Source organism: Diuraphis noxia, unplaced genomic scaffold (assembly GCF_037042655.1).
Source record: "Diuraphis noxia isolate RWA-SAM2 unplaced genomic scaffold, SU_Dnox_SAM2 contig0002, whole genome shotgun sequence".
Taxonomy (NCBI): domain Eukaryota; kingdom Metazoa; phylum Arthropoda; class Insecta; order Hemiptera; family Aphididae; genus Diuraphis; species Diuraphis noxia.
Window position 1 is genome coordinate 36,155,183 of NW_028301712.1, and position 22,871 is coordinate 36,178,053.

Genomic DNA, 22,871 nt, shown 5'->3' on the forward strand with positions numbered 1-22,871 from the left:
ATGTGACAGTACTAATATCAGCACAAAATTACTTGAGAATAAAAAGCCGTCTAAGAATCATCATGCTAAAAAATAGCTGCTTGTAAAAAAAACTGCAGTTGGAATAACAATTTTTAAATATACCTACATAATTTTTAAATCAATTTTATTTGGTAAATAACTGGTGCATTTAATATCGTCATCCAACGTAACGTAACATAATAATATTATACATCTGTTAAACCTCTTCTCAGACTTAAACGTAATTGCATTAATCTCGATCGACATAATAACTAACTACATTATTGTTGATCAACGTCCAGATTAATTATTATTATAATGATATCCCTATATTACTATATGTGTTAAATAAATGCGCAGAAAAAAAAGATTGACGAAATAGCGAAAATCGGCCACGCATATATAATATAGGTAGGTAAGTATTTCGGTCAGCGACAGGTATATGCGCGTTGTACGTACTCGATCACTTTAATTCGCTGAGTAAACATAATCATAAATAAAAAATAATGATATAACATCTTGTGATGATGGGTGCCACATCATTCGCAGCATGCACAGATCTTTAACCCCACTTGCATGTTTGCCTAGCTCTGTAGCGGGACACTTGCGAAACACGTGAAATCTTGTGGGTCAGACGCAATAAAGATCGTCGACAATACGTTTCGACAAAAATCAATATCACGAGAGTCGTATAGACTTACACCTGTAGATTTTCGCCATTTTCGGCCCGAGATCGTGCACGCCGCGGCGCATGAGTCGAGGCTGTTTGGTTTTTTTTTTCGAAAATCGACCCAGTTGATGTGTCGTAATCACAACAATTGCTCCTTAACGAGTAGACGTTATGACGAACGATAGTAAATTCATTGTTGTCGTTTAGTCGCGAGTCAAAAAAACGTCCAGACACGTGTGACCCGCGGGGCTCCAGCGAGATTGAAATCGGTCGATACACGTCATAACACAACACAGCTGAAGCACGTTTATGGTATATTATGCACAAGTGCATATATGTGCATACATTGCGTGTACGAATTTTCGAAGGGATGTGTTGTGTGTTCGCAGCACTAAAGTAAATACATGGAAGGCGTGATTTCCATTGGTCGACTAAGAACTATACTGAATTAAATACTTATAAATACTAAACAAATATTTAGTTCAGTGACTCACAACGGGTTTTTATTCATCAGAAGTGGCGCAGCATTTGAAAACGACACTTACAAGTGCAGCCCTATAAACAAAATGTTTTCGTTTCTTCCTTCTTTGGCTGTCGTCAAATTATTAATTAAATGTGCCGCGTGGTTAATTAATTTTAGCTTTTTCTTCGTCCTAAAACGGTGACGTTCAAATGTTTCATTTGACAACCGACACTTAACTCATCTTAATTGTATTATTATAACATCAAATTCTATTTGTCTGTTCATTTAATAACATTATAAACACTATAAAACTTTAGTTTAAAAAACTGAGAGTAGTTTGCGGAAAAGTATAAGCAATGAGGGAGGGCTGGAAAAAAAATTGAAAATAATATAATTTAAATATGAAGCCTTCAGAGATGTTGACAGTTAAAATTCATTTTTTACCTACTCACTTAGTCGCTTAATGAAACCTAAGGTTTCATTATGATAATATAACGGTGAAAACTTCGCACGACCATCGGATTGCGATGGGGTTGCGCAACCCACCACAACGAGGGTCATATTTTGTCGTCGTTGTAGTTTCCAATCGTTTAACGGAATCTGCCGTTACGCTTATAAATACACGGTAGGTACGTGACGTGTGAGTAGGTGAGAGTGGGCATGGGACGTTATGTTTGTATGCATAAAATAAAAATAATATGATATTGTACGTTATGGAAGGATAATCGACACGCGTCTTAACGGCAGTCGGCCTTCAACTTGACACTATAGCTCGCGCTTGATGCAGTTGTACGCTCATCGTCATCGTCACGGTGAAAATGCGATGCTCGGCGAACGATCGATTAACCGGCGGAACTCTAGTCGTTAAAACCACGATTTAAGATCTATCTTCGTGGTTATGACCGAGTGTTCGCTATTACTTGTTACAATAATATAGTTATGATTGTTGCTTATGTTTTTATTGTTATTATACGTAGGTATTATTCTCTATGGCTTAGTCAATAATTACAACGCAATCACAATTTAACTACAACTTCGTGTATCCAGAATCTTGCGGTTTTAAGATAACAATGATTTGTCTATTACTCTGTTTACCTAGGTTATAATTTGATAAATTATAATATCCCGAAAACTACTATGGAATTAAGAATTTATCAAAGAATGATATTGTTATTATTTTTATTTTTTATTTAAACAATTTATTCTTAAAAAATTAAGAGGACTCTTTTGTTATTATTAAAAATAAATGTATATTTTATTCTTATTACTATTAATTACTTATTGATTAAATTATATTTAGTAAATCATTTTCCTTGGAGAAATTTAATAGGTATGTTTTGATATGTAACATGATTTACACGGAATTTGCAAAAATATATCGGTTTTCTATATAAGTTCATGGATCCAAGGGACAAAAATATCAGTTTTATATAGGTAATATATATATCAGGATATCGGATATAAGAAAAAAAATGTATCGGCCTGCTCAGGATTTGAGAGGGAAACGCATCGATGATGTGCACGTGAGCCGCGGGAGATTCGCTTTCGCCTTCTTATTGGCGAAAAATGACGTTTGACGCGCTGTAGCGAGTACAGTATCCTTGTCAGATAAACAACCTCGTCGGACCGGCTTTTATATTAATTTTACGCGTACCAGCTATATACTGTAAACTCTACAGTGTAGAGGTACGAGGTACGATGACCCATAGCGACGGGAATGTAAAAGTTATACTCCAGTCTGGTATAGGCCCATTAAATTTTTATTAGTAAGAAATCAGTCTGGAACCCATTTTTTTAGGCACACCGAATATTTAATATGTATAATAGTTATTACCAGTAGGCTTTCTTATAATTGATGTGTTACTGTTTCATAATAATGTCCACATTGCATTATTTTTGTTTCCGTATATATATATATATATATATATATATATATATAAATTGTGTTGCTCAACGTTTCATCAAATATAACTTGTGTAAAGTAATAAAGCCCCGTTATATATTATAATATCTATGCATCGTAAATCGTAATTTGTATAGAACGCGCATTATATGATACATACTGAGCAATGTAATAATTAAAAATTGACTACGCCGTTACGTGATTTTTTTGTAATAATTTATATTTTTTTACGAAATACGCATATCTAATATATGCGTATATTATAATATATTTTATATACATACGGGTGTCTGGATTATTGCGTTAATATAATATTATTATTACAATAACTGAATAACCCCCAGAGGTTCACGGCATTGGACCAACTTTCGTTGGACCAGCCCAAGGCTATAATATATGTTGGTCCACCCCACGTTTGTAATACTAAGGTTATATCAAACGCGTGTTACCCGAATTATCGATATAAAAATCGCAATTAAACAATTATTAAAAACGTGCCCGCAATCAATGCCAGTTGCTTAATTATAATGGATGTTTAAATCTATAAACCCTTGTGAACCATTGTTGTCCTACAAGTTCATTGTTCATTGCGATCAAGTAACCAGAAAAAGGGTAACGGCGTTTGATGCCTTGCTAGTGATAATACTAGTATAGGTACCTATTATACATTCTAATCCGAACATCAAACGATATCCAAAAAAGCTAATTAAAAATTTGGAAATAAGACGACAGGCTGCCATATATAGTATTAAAAAGAAAAAAAATAATATCTATATATTTATGTGAGAGTACCTAAAACTAACGATTTAGTTCACATAATATTTATTAAAGAGCGACTTTCACTTAATAATCATCTAGTGATTGATGATAGTTGCGAAATTATTGGTTATTTCATCAAATATTTTATAATTGTATAATTTTAAATTAATTAAATAAATACTTTTATATTTACGTGGTATATAAATTCTAGTTCTATATAAGTATATATTTACTATTATACAATCGATAATATAAATAACGCGAGTATATTATGATATAATCCGATATCGATCGCGCTTAATTAAAAACACAAGTTCATCATTCGTTGTAATAAATCAATCACGCATTGGATTATATTTGCTAAAGAAATATATGTGTAATGTTATGTACTGATAAGTATATTGTGATATTTATGAAAACAGAAACGTTTACTAACAAGAGGATTATATTGTCGTTATTTTTTACGTCACATAACAATAGACTGTATAATATTATTATATTTTCTTTCTTATAATGTTCCCTAATGTCCACAGAAACACACACACAATACACACACGCTTATATTATGCATACCTATATAAATATATAGAGATCACATAATAATATGTCATGCTTGGAGCGCACAAGTTTTATTCACACATACACACGTGTGGCATTATAATAATAATAGACACACGTAAGTGACAGTTTATAATGTGTAAATCATGCGGACAAAATGCCCTAGGACTACCGTATGAGAAAATAAACGACTTCGGCTATGGGTCACACAGACAAGGTGAGCTATGTCTCGATCTGTACCACCTGCAAGAGTTCGTATAGGTAATATTATATTAGATACAATATAATTGACGTAGATTAAATCGTTTTGTTTTGAAATTAATTACAACAGAACAGTAGTAGCTGTTACATTTATTATTATCATATTTTTTTTTTTTTTGACCTCGATACAATTTATTTCTATGACCTTGTCACGAGGTAGGTTTGTCAATAATAATTAATAGCTTCACGTATAAATATTTTAAATATTTTGTGGGTCAAATATTAATCATTACAATGGAATTTTGTCCAATTATCTATTTTTGTTGAGATTATTTAACCTATATACAGGTATAATGGTACAACCACAAAGTAAATATTATAATATAAACATTATAAACCTACAGGGTATTGATTTCCGGGAGTGGTTAGTTTTTATTGAAACTATTAAGCAATAATTTTGCTACTTAATAATTTGTGATCACACGAACACATTATTAATTGCGATGTAAATATAAAAAGCGACACTGAAACGCCTTTAACTCACACACAATCATAGTATTTTTTATTTTTTATAATTATTAAATATCATATACAATTATTGATCATATTACATGTATTGTTTAAAATTTAAATATTCCTAAGTACAGTAAATTGTTCTGATTTAATATTTTGTGCGATAAATTAATAATAGATTAAAATACATAATGAAAAAACTAACCACAAACATTTGTAATATTAGAAACAGTCAATTTTTAGACAAACTAATAAAATAATATCAATAAGTCACTGATTTTATGTGAACACATTCATTTGAATATACTCGTTGTATTAATGTATTATAATATAATATGTTGTATCTATACCTATATAATAGAAAATTAGACAAAAAATATTATTTTATGGTACCGTAAAAAATTATTTCACTGGTAGTTTTGCTCTATAAAGTAAGGTCATTTTTATAACTAAGTCATTGTGCAAATAAGATTATATTATGAGGGTGATATTGGTAATAATTATACAACGAAAAATATCATACATAATATTTTATGCGTCCTTATACAATATAATGTCCTTAAGATTTAAATGCTTAACGTTTCGATTAGATCAATCTATTATGTGTATATATCTAAAGTATGTAATTTATTATTGGTATGTGGGGATAATATTTGAGTACCAAATTATTGAAAATAAAAATAAATGGAACACGGATAAGGTCATTAATATTTCAGTATTATGTATATCGATCATTATAATGCGAGCAGGTATACCTTAGCCGTATATACACGCATTATTTATAACTATATGATTATTTTTCAATGTAATTTATCGACCAATGGAAACCTAACGCTTTGTAGATTATGTACGGGAAAGAGATATTTGTCAAGATACTATAAGATATAATACATTAATACGGTATACATACAATATATTTAAGTAGATATACTATACCTTTAGAAAAATATAATGTATTCATCATAATATCATTCATATCATTATGATATTAAAATAACTATAATATACACACTTAGCGCTGTTTGAGTAACGGAAGTATACCTATTACATTTTATACATGTTATACAATATTATACACGTGCAATATAATATTATAGGTAAGTCGAGAGTGTTTAATATCAGATTCTCATCAGAATATTGCGAGTGTGTGTGTGTGGTATACGCTGCAAAAACAGGACACAAACAGATGCCAAGGTATAGTTTTTCACAATCGTTTTTACTATCACCTGGATATTATACAATCAGATCACTTCGCTAAAACAATTCCATAATAAAATAAACAAGAGGGCATTGATCAAACAACTATTTGCCGGGACCGGTTTTCGTTTGTACTTTCATTTGACAATGAAAGTCCGGTTTTACGTATTTATTATTATTTAATGTAGGTATATTGTATATAGTGTTTCTATATTATTATACTCTATATAATAATAGTTATTATTTATTAAACAGCAATTATGGTCTGCATGAATATATTATAACGATAAATTTCGATTTCTTACGATCAACGCATATTCCGGATCACCGTGAAGTATATATGGTGACATGCACTTTGCAACCTTAACTCGGAGAGACTCGAAAAATATAGGGTATAATAGGTGTACCTATCGAAATTATTAAGTAGGTAAGTGGCGTATCTAAGATGTTTACACGAGAATTTCCTAAAACTTTTCAAACCTTTGATAAAAATAGGGTTCACTTGGTCTACTAATAGTTTTACATGATATAATAATATAATGTTTTTCGTATAACTAGACGTTATCGATGAAAAAAAAATTATGAATATGAGACTTTTAGTCTCCTCACCACTCTTCATTCCCACGCATAGTTAGTTTTCACCCCACGGCGCCATACCATCACCGATAATATTATGCAGATATATGTGCATCTTAAATCACAATAATATAATGTCCGTGACGCGGGCAGCTCATCACGATGACTGTGGCTGTGGAAGGAGCTAGGCCCATATACGAAACATTTCGCGTGCCCGCCAACCTAACCTACCTATACGTGTGGGCACGCATAAACATAGGTACCTTACAATATGTGCCCCTTGACAATACCCGTTATGCAACGCAGCGTTGCAAATTAGACAAGTGCAATAATAGTAATAACAATAATAATAATATGTGGTCTACGGCGAGATGATTGATTGTATTTATCGCGCTGCCGCAATTGCGGCGTGCGTGTGCCGCAACGTCGCGGTCGTCGTGACAAAAACGAGACCAGCGTTGAAGTCTCTGGCGACTGTTATATCATATTATAAGCTGTCATTATTATAATACCACCATGATGTGTACTACTTGCACAGATGAACGGTGTGACAAGTGGGAGCCGAGAAACTAGCGTTATAGTATGTAATCGTTGGAGTGAAACTTATGTCTTATAATATATATTAAATAAATTAAATATGTGCATACAAATTTTTGTTTCAAAAAAAAGGACTTGAAAATTTGCCAAATATGTACAATATTTCGCGAAACGGTCTCAACTAGATTTAAACTTTTATAAAATCCTTAATCACAATAATAGCACTAACTTTTGAGCATGCTCACAATATACCTAATACAATGATGTGTAGCTGTAGGGTTTTAGATAATATTTGACAACGAATTCATACATAGGTAATGTACGTATATATATACTATATACCTTTTTTTTCATGTTCAAAAACTAGGAACGGGTGGGAATTGTTCATCACAATACTGCAATACCTATATTATAGTCCTTTAAGTAGGTATACTGTGACACTTTGTCGATGTTATAATAATAAGTGACGATATATTATAATATAATGTTTCGTCCATGTCCCTCGTCGTTCCGGTACAGTCTATTCTGGGTGTTGCGAAATTCTAGTCATCAGCACGAGGTACGTTATATGTTCTACAAATATGATAGTATATATTATTATGGCTCGTGTACGATATATTGTCATCGGAAAAAATCTTGCGCGCCCAACTCGACCGTGAAATGATAAACCGTCCGTATCGTGAATAAAAATATATGTATAGGTAAGTATTTATTCGTGCGGTAATGAACGGTGACGTCGGTGCTGTCGATTTTCATGCGTATATGTATGTGTGTGTAATATAGTGTACCTAATACCCATAATATTATGTGATATTCATTATCTGCAGAGGAATGTCGTCTAGCGGTGAACGTAACGACCCCGGAGCTAAGTGCGCACAAATACTATAGCTAGCTGCGATAACGACGACAGAGCGGGCATGGCCGTTGCCGGGATTCGAATCCACCACTGCTGCCGCAATTATCTATTTACACATTGATATATTATAATATCTTATAAGATCGTGTCCGAGCTGTATATTACGAGAAAATCGCACCGGTTTCATCATACAGCGGCGTACATGACACATTATAACATTTTATATTGTACCTACATTAATACATTATGGTAATATTGTAATAATGCACGTACCTATATTATATTTTAATCCGTGTGCGTCCATTTTGTAATATTTTATAGTTTTATATTTTATATCCTGTACTACAAAACACATACACGACAGAATATATTACACATATATATGTAATATATTATGTAAATTAACGTATCTATGTATTGAATATAATATAATGCAGGTATGCGATGTGTGTCATCTTCGCACCGCCGAGCGCGTTTAAACTAGATAACTAGATCATATTATATAACATATAAATTATATACCTATACTATCGCGGAGATATGATGGAAATAAAAATGTTACAACAAATATATATATATGTACTATGTACGATCTCAGACAGTGAATTGTATTTATAATAGAGTGTATGATCTGAACGTGACAACGTGAAAATCCGTTACCGATGTATATATGTTTGAAACTTGTTGCATCATAATGTACTCGACAGGTTTGCACAGATAATCGCAACGATATTATTATCAGATATTATTTATTTTTTCGTAGGTCTTATTTATATAATATAAATATATATATATATATATATATAGGTATACCGACTATAGTTAGGTACCGTAGAACACATACCTACAAGTCTTCGGACCCAAGGACGGGTCGTGAAAACCGCACAGAATCGAAAACACAATTTTTGCGTGTCGCGACCGCCGGTCGGATTTTTTTTTAAATATTTGATTTTGTAACGAGTCCTTCGGAATGCCACTGAGGACTAGCATCACGTCCCGCGCGATGTGCTCATGAAAATCGATCGATTATGATGTTGTTTCAATATACGTTTTATTATATCGGTATTTAAATTGGCCAACGTATTTGGCCGCCAAAGAGAAGTTCTCACGACCGCACCCACGCACTGCACATATTATGTGTTGGTGAGGTGCATAGACCGTAAAGTTAGTACTTCGTGTACTTACTTCATAGTTCGTCAATATTTCTAGTGCTTTTATAATATATTTTGTTACACAACAGGTTTAATTAACTTTTAAACCATATACACATGTCGATAGTATATCTACACACTGAAATAAACGCCTAACGATATGTATTTTCATATATTATAATTAAAATAAATACAACAATTATTCGCGTGATTCTGAATATAAAAAATTATTTTATGTACAATATAATACATAAACATATATGCATAAAGGCACATAGTACATTTGAATTGGGAAACGGACGCTGCACAAGTGCGAACAATCCTTTTTAATGAGCTCCTAATTTCTCCTCGTTAATCCGATACGTCATCTGATCGATATAATAATGCGTGTTGTACCTAACAATGTATATATGTGCACCCATAATTGTATTATCGTACACAAAATCGTTGACTAAAATCGTGTCTGTTGTCCGTATACGTATTCACAGCGATCTATATGTGTTCATACGATAGATTTGCCGATCAGAATATAAGAGAATAAATCATATTATTATTATTATTATTATATATTACAAGATTCAATATATTACGATATAGGTATGTATATACCTTTTACGATGATTACTCATATGGGAAAGCCACATAACGTAGTCGTTCGTTTTCCGAAAATCTCATTAGACAAACGATGTATAGGTAGGTGTCTAATAAATTGCTTTCCGGCTGCCGAACGCGAAAACCCGCCGAAATGCATCACACGAAAGTTAGATAATGTACTCTGAGCACGATCGAAATGTTATTATAACATATATTATCGTTACATACTTGTACCTACGTTATATTATCATGAATGTATACGCTGAAGTGGTGTTCCCATAGGGTATAACAATATATATATTATATAGGTAGGTACAACATATTATATATTATAGGTACGCCGAATGCTCACAAAATTATGTTGAAGAATCAAAATAATTATTATCGGACGAAAAAAGAGCTCGTTAACGCAAGACAGGTTCCACCAGTATTTCTCATAGAATTCATGACGGTTGATGATAATTATGAATCTCACGTCCAAACTCCACGAATGGATTGGAACTTAGAATTATTATGGCTACGGTGGAAATAATAGAACGAATAATCTTTATTGGCTTGTTTAAAGAGCATATTGTAATAAATAGTCGATTAATTTAATTCATCGGTTTCATAAAACATTTCCTATAGATGTTTGAAAAATTTGTAGTTTGAATTTTGTTAGTGATCGTTGACATCTCATCACTAGTATAAAATATGAACTATCTATGCGGTCAGACACTCCGACGGCTTAGTAGATTATATACTTTCAAAGAATTTTTGTGGGATCATCACTGCAATAAATCAGTATCGTTTGTATAAAGTATAAACTGATAAACGTTATATAATATTATGATTTATGACGATAATTATACGTCCTCACTCCTTATTATGTATTATACAGAACGGTCAAGCACAACAGCCGAGGGCGTCGTTTCGATTTGTATAAAATTTACGATACTCAAAGTGTGCCAATAATTTAACAGACACGCGATTTTTTCTGATTTACATACCTTTTCAAAGGCTTTTCACATTTCCTGATGACATAATACAGATAAAGACACAGTTACAGTGATAACAATAATATAAAAGTCACCCATAAATGGCGTCGCACAATATTTAAGACTTGGTAAGTCGTGATCATTATTATTATATATTATGTACAGGGATCCGTGCGGTCTCATACGTTATTTGTCTTGTGCTGTACGTGTAGCGTGTTACTTCAGCGTGTTCGTCTATATAGTGCGAAGAATGAGGTCACATTATATATATTTATATGATATAATGTATTATACATATTGTCGTGTACACAATATTTTTTGTGATGAATGCTGCGGATTTACGACGCGCTGCTCACAAACGTCCAATCCAGCATGTGCGCATAATATTCGTTTCACGTGTACCTGCTTACGTCATATTATAATACATGTGCGGTGCAGTACACCTATATACATAAAGCAAAACACAACGCTTTTCTCGAATAGGTACTCACACACTGACGTTCGAGTATTCATAATCGTATGCAAATTGTATGCGTCCGCCCAAATGACTGCGACATATGTATATATTAACGCGGGTGTTTATTGTTATTGTTGCAGAGTTTTACACTGACGACGTCTCAATACAAACGATTGTAATAATAATATAGATACGTGCGTAGGTACCTATATTATAGCTATAAGTGCAATCCGTATACAGCGATGTCAGTAGGAAATTTCCATTAGACAATTTCCTGCAGTTCAGAAATTTCTAAAAAAAATTTGGTTAGCCCGTAATTTCCAGAAGAATTTTCTTTGGAAAACATTTTTATAAATATGCTGGTGATATGTATAATGTATATATACTATAGAGTGAAATCGTTGAAAAATGAAACTTAAATCCTATTTCCGGATGCAATGCTATACGCCTAATCATATCGTCGTCATCGTCGCACATCCACAAAACTTTCAAATGAGTCGTTTTCAACCGTACTTGTATCGTGTTACTTACTCGTATCGAGGGACTCTACACAAGACTTTTACAGTAAATATTAAATATTCAATTTAATTTGCACATAAACACACTGAGAACGCGTAGTATTATTTTAATTGTACGTAATTATACAGTACCTATATAGATGTAGCAGACGTCGTCGTCTTTTTTACATTATTATTACGAGTATTATACATATATTTAGGTATGTTGCGCGTTTAACTTTTTCTTTTTCGTTTGACCCGCGTTCCACCACACGTATCCATTATCTTTTATATACTATTTAGTATTTAGTAAAATATCCAATAAACCCCATATCATTCTCATCGATCTATTGACAAGTACGTTCCAGATGTGCCAATATTAGATATGTATACATGTATCTTTCATTGCACGTTACGTGTCTGCTCATAATAATAATAATAATATCGGAGAATTATCTTTGATTCATACTACAATAAACTGTCCATGTTATGGATTTATCTTGATAATCAAGGGTAAAACATGTTATAAATTATTTTCAACAAATAAAATAATATAGGTATCCTATTCTTGGATCAAATTCTCTAACAAAGAGCTTACGTGATTACATTGATCACATCATGATAATTCGATTTATTGACTAAATCTGATCACATTTTTGAAATAGCCAAACAGTTTAAATGTTCTTCAGTTATTTTGGATCTCACATATTTAACTCTTTATAAAACTGAAAAAGACCTCTCGGCTAAATAATTTGATATAGCCATATGAGACAGCGCATAGGAATAATGCATCTCTTTGCATCTAAATACTCACTGCACATGAAGTTGAAGCATATTATTATATGCAAGTACCATCTCAATTGATGTGTAGGTATATTATCGATGAACACATCTTCGGAAGTCTGATCATAGAAATTGGTTTTTTATATTTATTTATACACTTGTGCTGCACATGCTGTAAATTACGCTGCGCGTAGGTATAACGTATATCTTTGTATTTGTATACGTATAATGATTTCACTGATATTCGTGCATGTCAAATTACGGTAATAATATGTAGACACGCAGAATGCGTGTGAATATGTAATATGTACTCGGAAGTTTCCGGAGATTTTTCAAAAATACACATAATGATTTATCATACCTTTAGCACAGGAATTTATGGGATTTCTGGAAACCGATAATAATATAATAATATATACATTATTTCGATGGTACCCATGAGCAGTACATTTAATGAATAAACTTCGTCGTGGTTGTCAGACATTAGTAATAATTTGCGTATTAACTACGTGACCGAAATAATGTTAAGACGTACAATGCTAATATTATAATAATCCACACGGTGGTGCGGATAATGACTAATTGACGATTTTTTCTTTTTTCGTATTCACTCGCAACAATAAGTCCAACCTTGGACAGTCCAATGATCGCGTAATGGTTATAATAATGATATAATGGATACAAAAAATGGATTGAGTATTTTTTAATATAGTTATTGGAAAAATTATTTTATAATAGATTTTTTTGTGTGAGGTAGATTGTAGTTGTCGTTATTGTACAACGAGCGACTGTCTAAGTAAACTAAGTAAACGAGTGTACTTCCGGCTGAGCTATCTCGGAAAACTTCCTCTGATGGCGCTATTTTATACGTCATAGTAATTATAAGACTGTATTGTATAATATATTGTGGTCGTTGAATTGGTGTTTTCTTCTTTGACGTTAGTGTATCCGTCAAAACGATCATAACAATGACGATCGACCAGCTCTCCCACGCGAACACTCAAAAGAAAACCATTAAAACATCTCCACACGTGTATGAAAGACAGAGAAAGAGAGCGCACGTAAAATTAAAATTAAATAATTTATTGTAGGTAACTGTTTTTGCACTCGCCCGACTTTGTGCCTTATTTAAAAGCCCACGAGATACAATATGATGTTATATCATATCGGTAGACGTTTAAATATATTTTGGTACACAGCACTAGACGGACGACGGTGTGTGTGTAGTAAGCACAGCTCGGCGCTTGCTCACGGGTTGGATCCAAAACAATGGCGTTAAATGATAACGAACAGCAAAACGTGACTGGCGATATATACGGTGAATAGATTATTATGATAGCGTATGATATAATATTATACGACAGGCGCCGGTATTGTGTTTTTTGAGTATCCGATGTACCTCTATACTATTATACGGTGTACATGACTACACGAGACGCTTCATATATCATATCATTATTATTATAGTTTTATATTTACCTATATATATAATATATATTATGTATACCATGGACCAAGTTATAAGTCTACGGTGTAAATACGGACTGCGCTAGAACTCGTGTCTGTCGGTATGATATAATATTATAATATCATTATGACGTGTATATATATATATACATGTGTGTGTGTATTAAAAGTTTACCGCGGTGTATTTCGCTCTAGCGTTATCGTCCGTGTTGTGTCAAGTGTACGCGTACACAGAAATAATAATACTTATTAATTATATAAGAAAAATGGATGGAAAATATTCGTGACATTTCGATGGTTCCCCGGCCGAATTTACTGTGCTGCATTGTGCATTTATTGTGCAGTTACATATCTTAGAACTCTTATATTATCATGTCTATACGTATATAGCTACACGTTACAATATTATATTTTACGTCCTTTCACTCGGCAGAGAGGCTTTATATATGCCAGTGACGACAGTAACGATATTATAATATAAATACATATCTTAGCGACGGCATCGCGATCGTGTGTTTTAATATTAATATATACACCACAAAATATGTACAGTCCCATCCCGCTCAAGTGCGGTCCGCTCTTTCTGTAGGTACATCATGCCTTCGGGACAGCGATCGTCGCAAAGAAATAAGGTCGAGATCGACCAAACAGGGCGTTACAGCACGTCTCGTTGTCTAGTATCACACACGATACAGTTTGGTCGCCAATGAGTTTCCGTTCCACTGCAGATAAAACATTCGTAGGTGTACAATATGACGACCACACGTGCATAGAAGTACAGATTGTTTGAAGACACTTCGAATCGACTTTTAACAAGAACTTTTTACACACCGACCAATGGAAGTCGTTGCTGCTGCTGCTATTGCTGGTGCTTCGATGTGCATTGTTCACATTCGGTTTTCAAGAAATAATCCGTTTCGAGTGTTTCGACATTTACCACACCTCAGAACCGGAGGCTGTGTGACCGTGCCGCAGAAGTAGGTAACTATATTACGTGTTTATATAATATTATGTATGTGGATCGCAATCAGCCGGTCGGCGTTTGATTGATGATGGCCTGATCTCCATTAATATATACACAAGTATAAATTATGAATACTATATAATATAATACGCTGATATATTGCTCAGTTATACATAATTTATTAAAGGTATCCTATCTCCCAGATTATCGTGGCAATGTATAATATAATATATATATTTTTTATATTATGTACATTAACAGAACGATCCGAGCATGGTGATTGTTTTTAAAATCTGCGTATCGCCCTCGGTATACCGCGATATGTGTTACACATATTATATGTGTATTATGCGTTAAATGAGTCGCACAGTTCAGACGCACGTCGGGTTAGGCTAGGCTGGGTTAAAGGTTAAGCTAACAGCGCGTTCTAAACTATAATACCTAATGTGATGTATGTAGTGTCCCGACATCATCAAGTAGCAGTGAGTTAAAAAACAGTTTCTCTTTTTCGAAAAAATATGTTAGCGATTCTAGGAACTTGTTTTCTCGTAATATTTCTGATTTATTTTTGACTTGAAACAATAAGCGTCCGTTAATAGCACACGAGTTATAGCAACACGACTATGAAAAATTCGGCGCAACTGTTGTAACAACTTACTTAAGTTGTGTGCGATATAAAATAAATCTAACATAAATATAATGACAACGTTTGAGTGAAATTATCTATTGTAGGGGAAATAAAACATATAATGTGACGTGTTGTAAAATGAGTGCTTGTGGATGCCTTTATATCTGCAGTACACGTGTATATGTATAGTATAGAGGTGTCTATAGAGAATAACATATTTCTAAGAAATTCGATTTATTAGAGTTCTGTTTTTTGGATTCTTTTAATGGACCAAACGATGATGCGACGGTTATATGTTTGTTTAATTCAACTCCTGTTCTATATTGCGTATACCGAATAATGCATTGAAATCGTACATCCTGTACAGTTCACAGAATAATCGTGAAATTGTGCATTACATCTACTTTTGGTGATTAGTTATTACAGATTTATAATTTGTCGGGACATAATTATTACGATTTACGGTAGGTAGGTGCAAGGTGTACTGTACACAGGTACTATATATATATAATATTTATATACAAAGTGTCTGTGCATGACGTAACATCACTAAGCTATATCGCGTCCTCAAGTCATACTTATAACCTGAGGAACAATAGCTGCCACGATGACCTACGTAATTATTCGGTTCAGTGTATTTCCCAACGCCAACTGTCAATTTAGACGCATGACTATGAAACGACTGCCAAACATTATACTTATATATTATGTTTGTCAATGTCGTCCCGGGATCTTGCACGCGTGCGTAGTTCGTGAGGGATTCAAAGTGAACAGTCTCTGAAAATTCGATAATCACACACCCGTTTGGAGCTATGTATAATGGAATAATTTAAAATTTCTAAATTATTTTAATAACACGTTTGAAAACGTTATGAAATTTCCAATTAAAAAAATTAATCAATGCCCGTTACTTAACTGCGCGTGTTCGACAAGGTTTTAATAAAAATAAATTTGGCCCCCCTGTGTTAATTGCAAATATAAATTAAAAATTCACAAACATGAGTGTGTAATATGTCTATTATGTGAATATGTGATTGAAAAAAGCGTAATTTATTATAAAAATTAATAAATATTTTTATAAATATTATATTCGACGCCAGTGCGATATTTATATAGTAAAATAAATGAAATAATACACACGTACACGATATGACAGCAAAGGACAATATAATATTATGAACATTTTAATGATGTTTGATTTTAATTTCTTCGCGGTTAATCGATTCAATTATCTAGTCTTCATGGCAATGTGGTATAATATAGACGTAATTTATCTTAATTAATACCCGTTATACGATCATACGTAATTGAGTGAGTTCGTACGCCTCGTACAAGATTAAGAAAGACAAATAAATCTCCTCTCAAACAATAGAATATATTATTATAATATCATTATTATTATTAATATTTAACGTTTCAACGATATTTTGGTTCCTAATATACTCTTGCAATATATAGGTATATAATACGCCCGATATGTAGAGACCAGATCGGATTTCGTGTGGGAGTTTTGTATAAATATTTATGTATATGCATACACAGAATCACCACATATCTATACCTATAATTATATATTTTATATAGGTCTGTCTGAACGAGCGAAAGGTTAATTTTGCAATTTCACAGGCCACGGCGCCCGAGGCTAATGGCCACACAGATGCTTAGATAAACAAACATAATATAACAATATTCGATTAGTAGCGATTTCGTCAACAATAACCGGAGCGAATCCCCGCCGGCCAAAATCTAAAATCATAATAGCCCACTATAATATTATATACAATATTATATTATACATATTAATTATTTATGTATTTATAATTAAATATTATGTGTGTGTTATGGGTATATACGATAACGTCCTCGAATAAACTAAATATAAACACAACCAATGCGTTTTTTGGGGCTATTTAGCATGCTATATTTTATCAGGTAGCTGAAAGTTGGCGAAAACCACGAAATGGTATGCGAAACGCGAATAATGACTTATTGAAGTCAACCGTACCTATGGCATTTTATTCTGCACTTTTCGAATATTGGAATGATATGTTCTCCAACCAAGAACTTTGTATCTTGTTTACGATTCTGTCAAGGATCGATAAATATTAATTATCTACTATATGTCCGATATGTTTTTATATTGTATTTATTAATGTTTGATATCTTATAATATTTACGGACTAAATTCGTGTTTCTGAGTGTAATCATACGAGAAGTTTATAAGCTCAGGACATGAAGCGATTTTAAACACGGTTAGGTTATGTGGATGACAAAATAAAGGTCGTCCACACACGGAGACATAACGATATTTAATCGTGTTTGTTGACCCGATATCAAACGACATTGACTCGACCCCGCGACCACTGCACTACATATAACACGATATCGTATATAGCCATATCGATCGAAATTCAAGGATCGTCGATTATTGACGTACAGGTGCGGACCTATATCGGTTGTTATACATATATACATTGTAACGATCGTATATTATTTATAATGTTAAAGTCATGCACGGATTATATACCAGTGGTCCTAAAAACTCGGGGTCGTGACCCATTATAATGGAGTCGCGGTGTTTTTATAGTCAGTCGTGGAAAAATAAATAAATTTACATTATGTTTGTATTAATTGTGTAAAATTTAATTTTTACGAAATAATATTAACTAAGTATTAAAAATTATACTTTGAAAATAATGATTTTTTTTTACTAAATTTACTTTCACTTTTAAACTGTATTTAACGCGTAACAGAAAATAGTAATTAATTCTATTTTTACATAATTTAAAGTCATTAAATGAATAATTTCATAATTATAGTTCTTAAAGTTTTTTCTTATTCAAAATTCTATTTTTATAAATTGGAATATTCTGTGCATAGATATTAGTAAAAAACTTAAATTGTTGTAACGATAAGAAACACCTATCCAGAAATGTTAAATGTTTCATTACTATTTACTATATGGCATAATTTACAAAAAAAATATTGTATTTTCAGAAAAGTAATTACTTATAGACATCATCCTTTAAATAGATCACCTTAAAATATTCGCTAGGGATAATATTGTAACTATTTTCATTCAGAATGACATATGTAAGTATTTGAATCACTAACCAGACATGGACGTCGCATATTACAGACAAGTAATACCAAATACCATATAAGACCTACCTACCTATACTCAGTCGGCGCACACCATTTTCGATTTAGACGCATTTATAATGGACAAGTCGTTTACGTTACAAAATTATACACCGGTCGCGTACACATTCAATTTTTTTTCGACTGCATTACGATATTATTATAATAATGTAAATATCATTATATTGCAATTCGATGCGATGTGTGGTATGACTATGTGTTTATGTGCATTATACAGGTACGCACTTACACCTTACGTCAGGTATAGGACAACTAGCTGATACATACATTTTATCCTATGTAGCTTGTGGGAAATTTGTGTAAAAAAAGATCATTCCTATGGAAACTTCTGATAAATCACCCGTGCGTGACTCCATCGACCATCGTTTAGCTTACGGTACAACATTATAATTTTATATTTCGAGTCAACACGCTGACAACAATAATATTATTTGGAGGTACCCATCATCGAACACGAATAAATGTACTATGCGAACGTACACGTACTTTAACAATCAGTCCTAAATTTGCAGTGCTATGCGTATAGATATTATGTGTCTAGGTATTTAAATAGTATAATATATTATTATTAAAACGTCGAAATATACGTAAATAGTGAAAGTCCAGTTTTTCACCGATATGACTTCATCCGCGACTGTACCTACGATATTTTGTACGTATGCACATTCGTGTTCATAACAAAAATGCGAAATATGGCTGCTGGGCAAATAATACATTATAATATAATATTTTACAAGTCGATACACGTATAATACTCTTTCTTGCCATAAACTGCGCGTTTTTATTATTAGTTTCGAAAACGCATTTGCATCTTATTTTTTTTTTCATCTTTTTAATGGTCCCATATTTGATAAATGATTACATAGAAGTGTGTGCATTAATGGCTATATTATGGCTCGTATTTATTATATAATTTTAAAACGGATCTTACAATATCCGTCACAGTCTACGAGAATTTTTAAATGTTTCACGAATTTTTCTATTTACATTATTAACTTTTTTACCTCTAACAACTAATTATTCAAATAGCGTTTTTAATATACTCGTAAAGATTCAATCTTCAATAATTATTTATCTAGTAGGTGCGTGTTACTAAAATGATATACGAGTAAATAAGTACCTATACATAAAAATTTAATTTTTCCTACACTGTATTATTAATACTAAAATTTTATGATTATATTGTAGGTATACCTAGTATAGAAATTCTACGAAATTTTTTTTTAGCAATAAAACTTCGGATGATTTTTATGCGTAAAATATTGAATAGTATCGAAAGACGATTGTTAGGTATTTGATAGTTTTAAATCGTTTGAAAGTTTCTATATTTATTTTCAAGTATTTTTGCATTTTAATTTTTACGTTATATAAAATCATCAAAACATAAAAGACATTTCGGTTATTTCTTTTATTACTGATTACTAGTACCTATATATTATATTATGCACGTTTAACAATTAAATTCATCAAAACCATGATCGTTTCGAAAACTTTTTTAGTTTGAATTACCGTTAGTTCATAAAAAAAAATATTATTTATAGTACGTTGTTACTCAGCTTTTATTCGATTTCGAAATCGCTGTACACAGATCACTCACTTATGTCTCTCCTTTTATAACATTTCGAACTATATGGTTACGTCGAGAATTGATAAGTGAAAAAGGTGATAGGTGATAGGTTCACTAATGCACTATTACAGTGAAAATATATGATTGACATTCAATAATAGGAGGTTTAAGACAGGATTTAAATTTCTTTCACTCAAACAATCTATATTATATACTGTATAACTATATCGAAGGAAATAATATGTCGTTATTATATGTAGGTGCTTGAGAATTTTTCGTTTAATAATAAAAATTAAAAATAAATTTATGTTCGCTGCAGTAGTGAAATTTTATAATGATTACAATATTGATTTAAAGACGAACAAAATATTGAATTTTCAAAAATTTACCATTTCTTAAACGTTTTAAATGTATTTCTTAGATGTTTTATATTACATAGTAAAATATTTCACATGGAAGCTCTCATTCCATCAATCGTAATTTTATTCTAACAGACTACGTATACCAAATTATAATATATTATACCTAATAATATACCTTAATTACTTCTCATATTTTTCTATACACATTTCTGTGCTATATGTTGGAAATTTATTAGCATAACGTTCTTAATACTAAAAAGTCCGAAACCAGTTAATTACCAAAAGTATTTATTATGAACCGTTTAATTTTTGTTTTTTAATGACTTATAATGAATAAAATAAAACAAATAAAATATAAAAACATGAAGAGCCAAATGAATCGCATTGAGATCTTTTGTATAAACTTTTTACAATTTATTAGTACATTAGCCATAAATCAAGTATATATATTTTTTTACATGAATAAAATAAATGAAATAGTTTAACTGTAACAGATATATTTCGCTCTTAAACATAATCGGAAAAAACTAATTATTTTCTGGTAAGTCTTAAAGTTTCGAACGTCTTAGAATTAGCTTAAAAAAAAATAGATAAAAAAAATACGAAATTTGGTAAATTATATTTTCTAAAGTATTATTAATCATTGACCAAAAATTACATACGTACCTCGTACTACAAAATTGTCCCAATTCGTTATTATAAAACGGTTAAGTCATAACAATAAACGCGACAAATTGTTCGTATTAATTTTTTCTATTTTTTTTTTTTAATCATTCATAAATATAAAAATATAATTATTATAATAGCAATAATAGAACATAATATCACTCGGACTTAGCAATTAGATTTGCCTACCTTAATGCGATTGGGCGCTGATCGACGTCGGAGTGTTCGGCAAAAAGATCGGTGCACAATATACTATACCTACTCCTCACGCGTCTTGTTTACTATAACGTTCGGCGCGCGTCGTAACCTAACCACAACACCGGTTCGGAAACGAATGGACCTCTTGGGATTCGCGATACTGTTCATATAATATCAGTTTTGTGAAAGTACCAAGGTGATTGTGACGCCGTTTTGGTGGTGTGTTTTTTTTCTCTCATCTCGCAGGGTCAGCTGCTCGGTTCTTGGTTCGATTTTTGGTGTGTATTTTTTCCCGTGGAGGTCCTGCTCAACTATGCGGTTTATACACTTGATCGACACACCTTGTCCTCTTGACATCGTATACATCGAACGCGCGCACGCACTTGAGTGTATGTGTGCATTTTATATTAATATATTTGTGTATATTAATTACGTATATTGTACAATTTGTATTATTTATAAGTATCAATATCTTAAATAATAATATAATAGGTGTCCATAAAGGTACGTATCGGGTATAAAAAACAATCCCCACCTAATGATTTACTACAATAGAATTTCAAAGCCACATGAAACGTTTGTAGCGTTTGTATAAAGTTAGAGTGAGTATACGAGGTATTCACAATACTACAATAGTACCTATATAATATAATATTATGTCATAAAAGCCATTCGAGTATAAGGTGCCTGAATTTTTTTTTCTGAAAGAGCCTGCTAGCACTTTGTATTTTTTTTTTTTTTGTCTCAAAAAGCTGACTGAATTTTAAGAATTGATATTACATTAGGACATTAGGTGTAGTGATTGATGGAAATGGAAGTTAAGCTCATTGGACAATTTGGATTTCATTAATAAATTACCGTAAATGAATTTTTAATTTGTATACTACAAAAAGTGATATATTTTGGTACTTACGTATAATAATATATGTTTACAGCAATCAATAAATTATTTATAAATTTATAATTATATAAAATTTTAATAAGAAATGTCATTATAATTTAAATTTGTAATCATTTTATTTTTTATGGTGTTACTATTAATCAAAAACATTAGTAGCATAACATCTAAGGAAAAAATAATTTTAACTAACAATTTTTATTTATACATAACAATAAGGTTTTTTCCCTGGTAAAATTGTTATAATAAATTTACAATAAGATGTTT

General features: G+C 31.8%; 1 protein-coding gene across 1 annotated transcript in view; it reads right to left on the reverse strand.

Annotated features, from left to right (window-relative positions):
- Nucleotides 1–21,858, reverse strand: part of Pxd (Peroxidase) — a 32,728-nt gene extending 10,870 nt beyond the window's left edge. The window contains exon 1 of the mRNA XM_015509798.2: nt 21,698–21,858. The gene's annotated coding sequence lies outside the window, so the exon portion shown is untranslated. The remainder of the gene's footprint in view (nt 1–21,697) is intronic.
- Between the last annotated feature and the right edge of the window lie 1,013 nt (nt 21,859–22,871).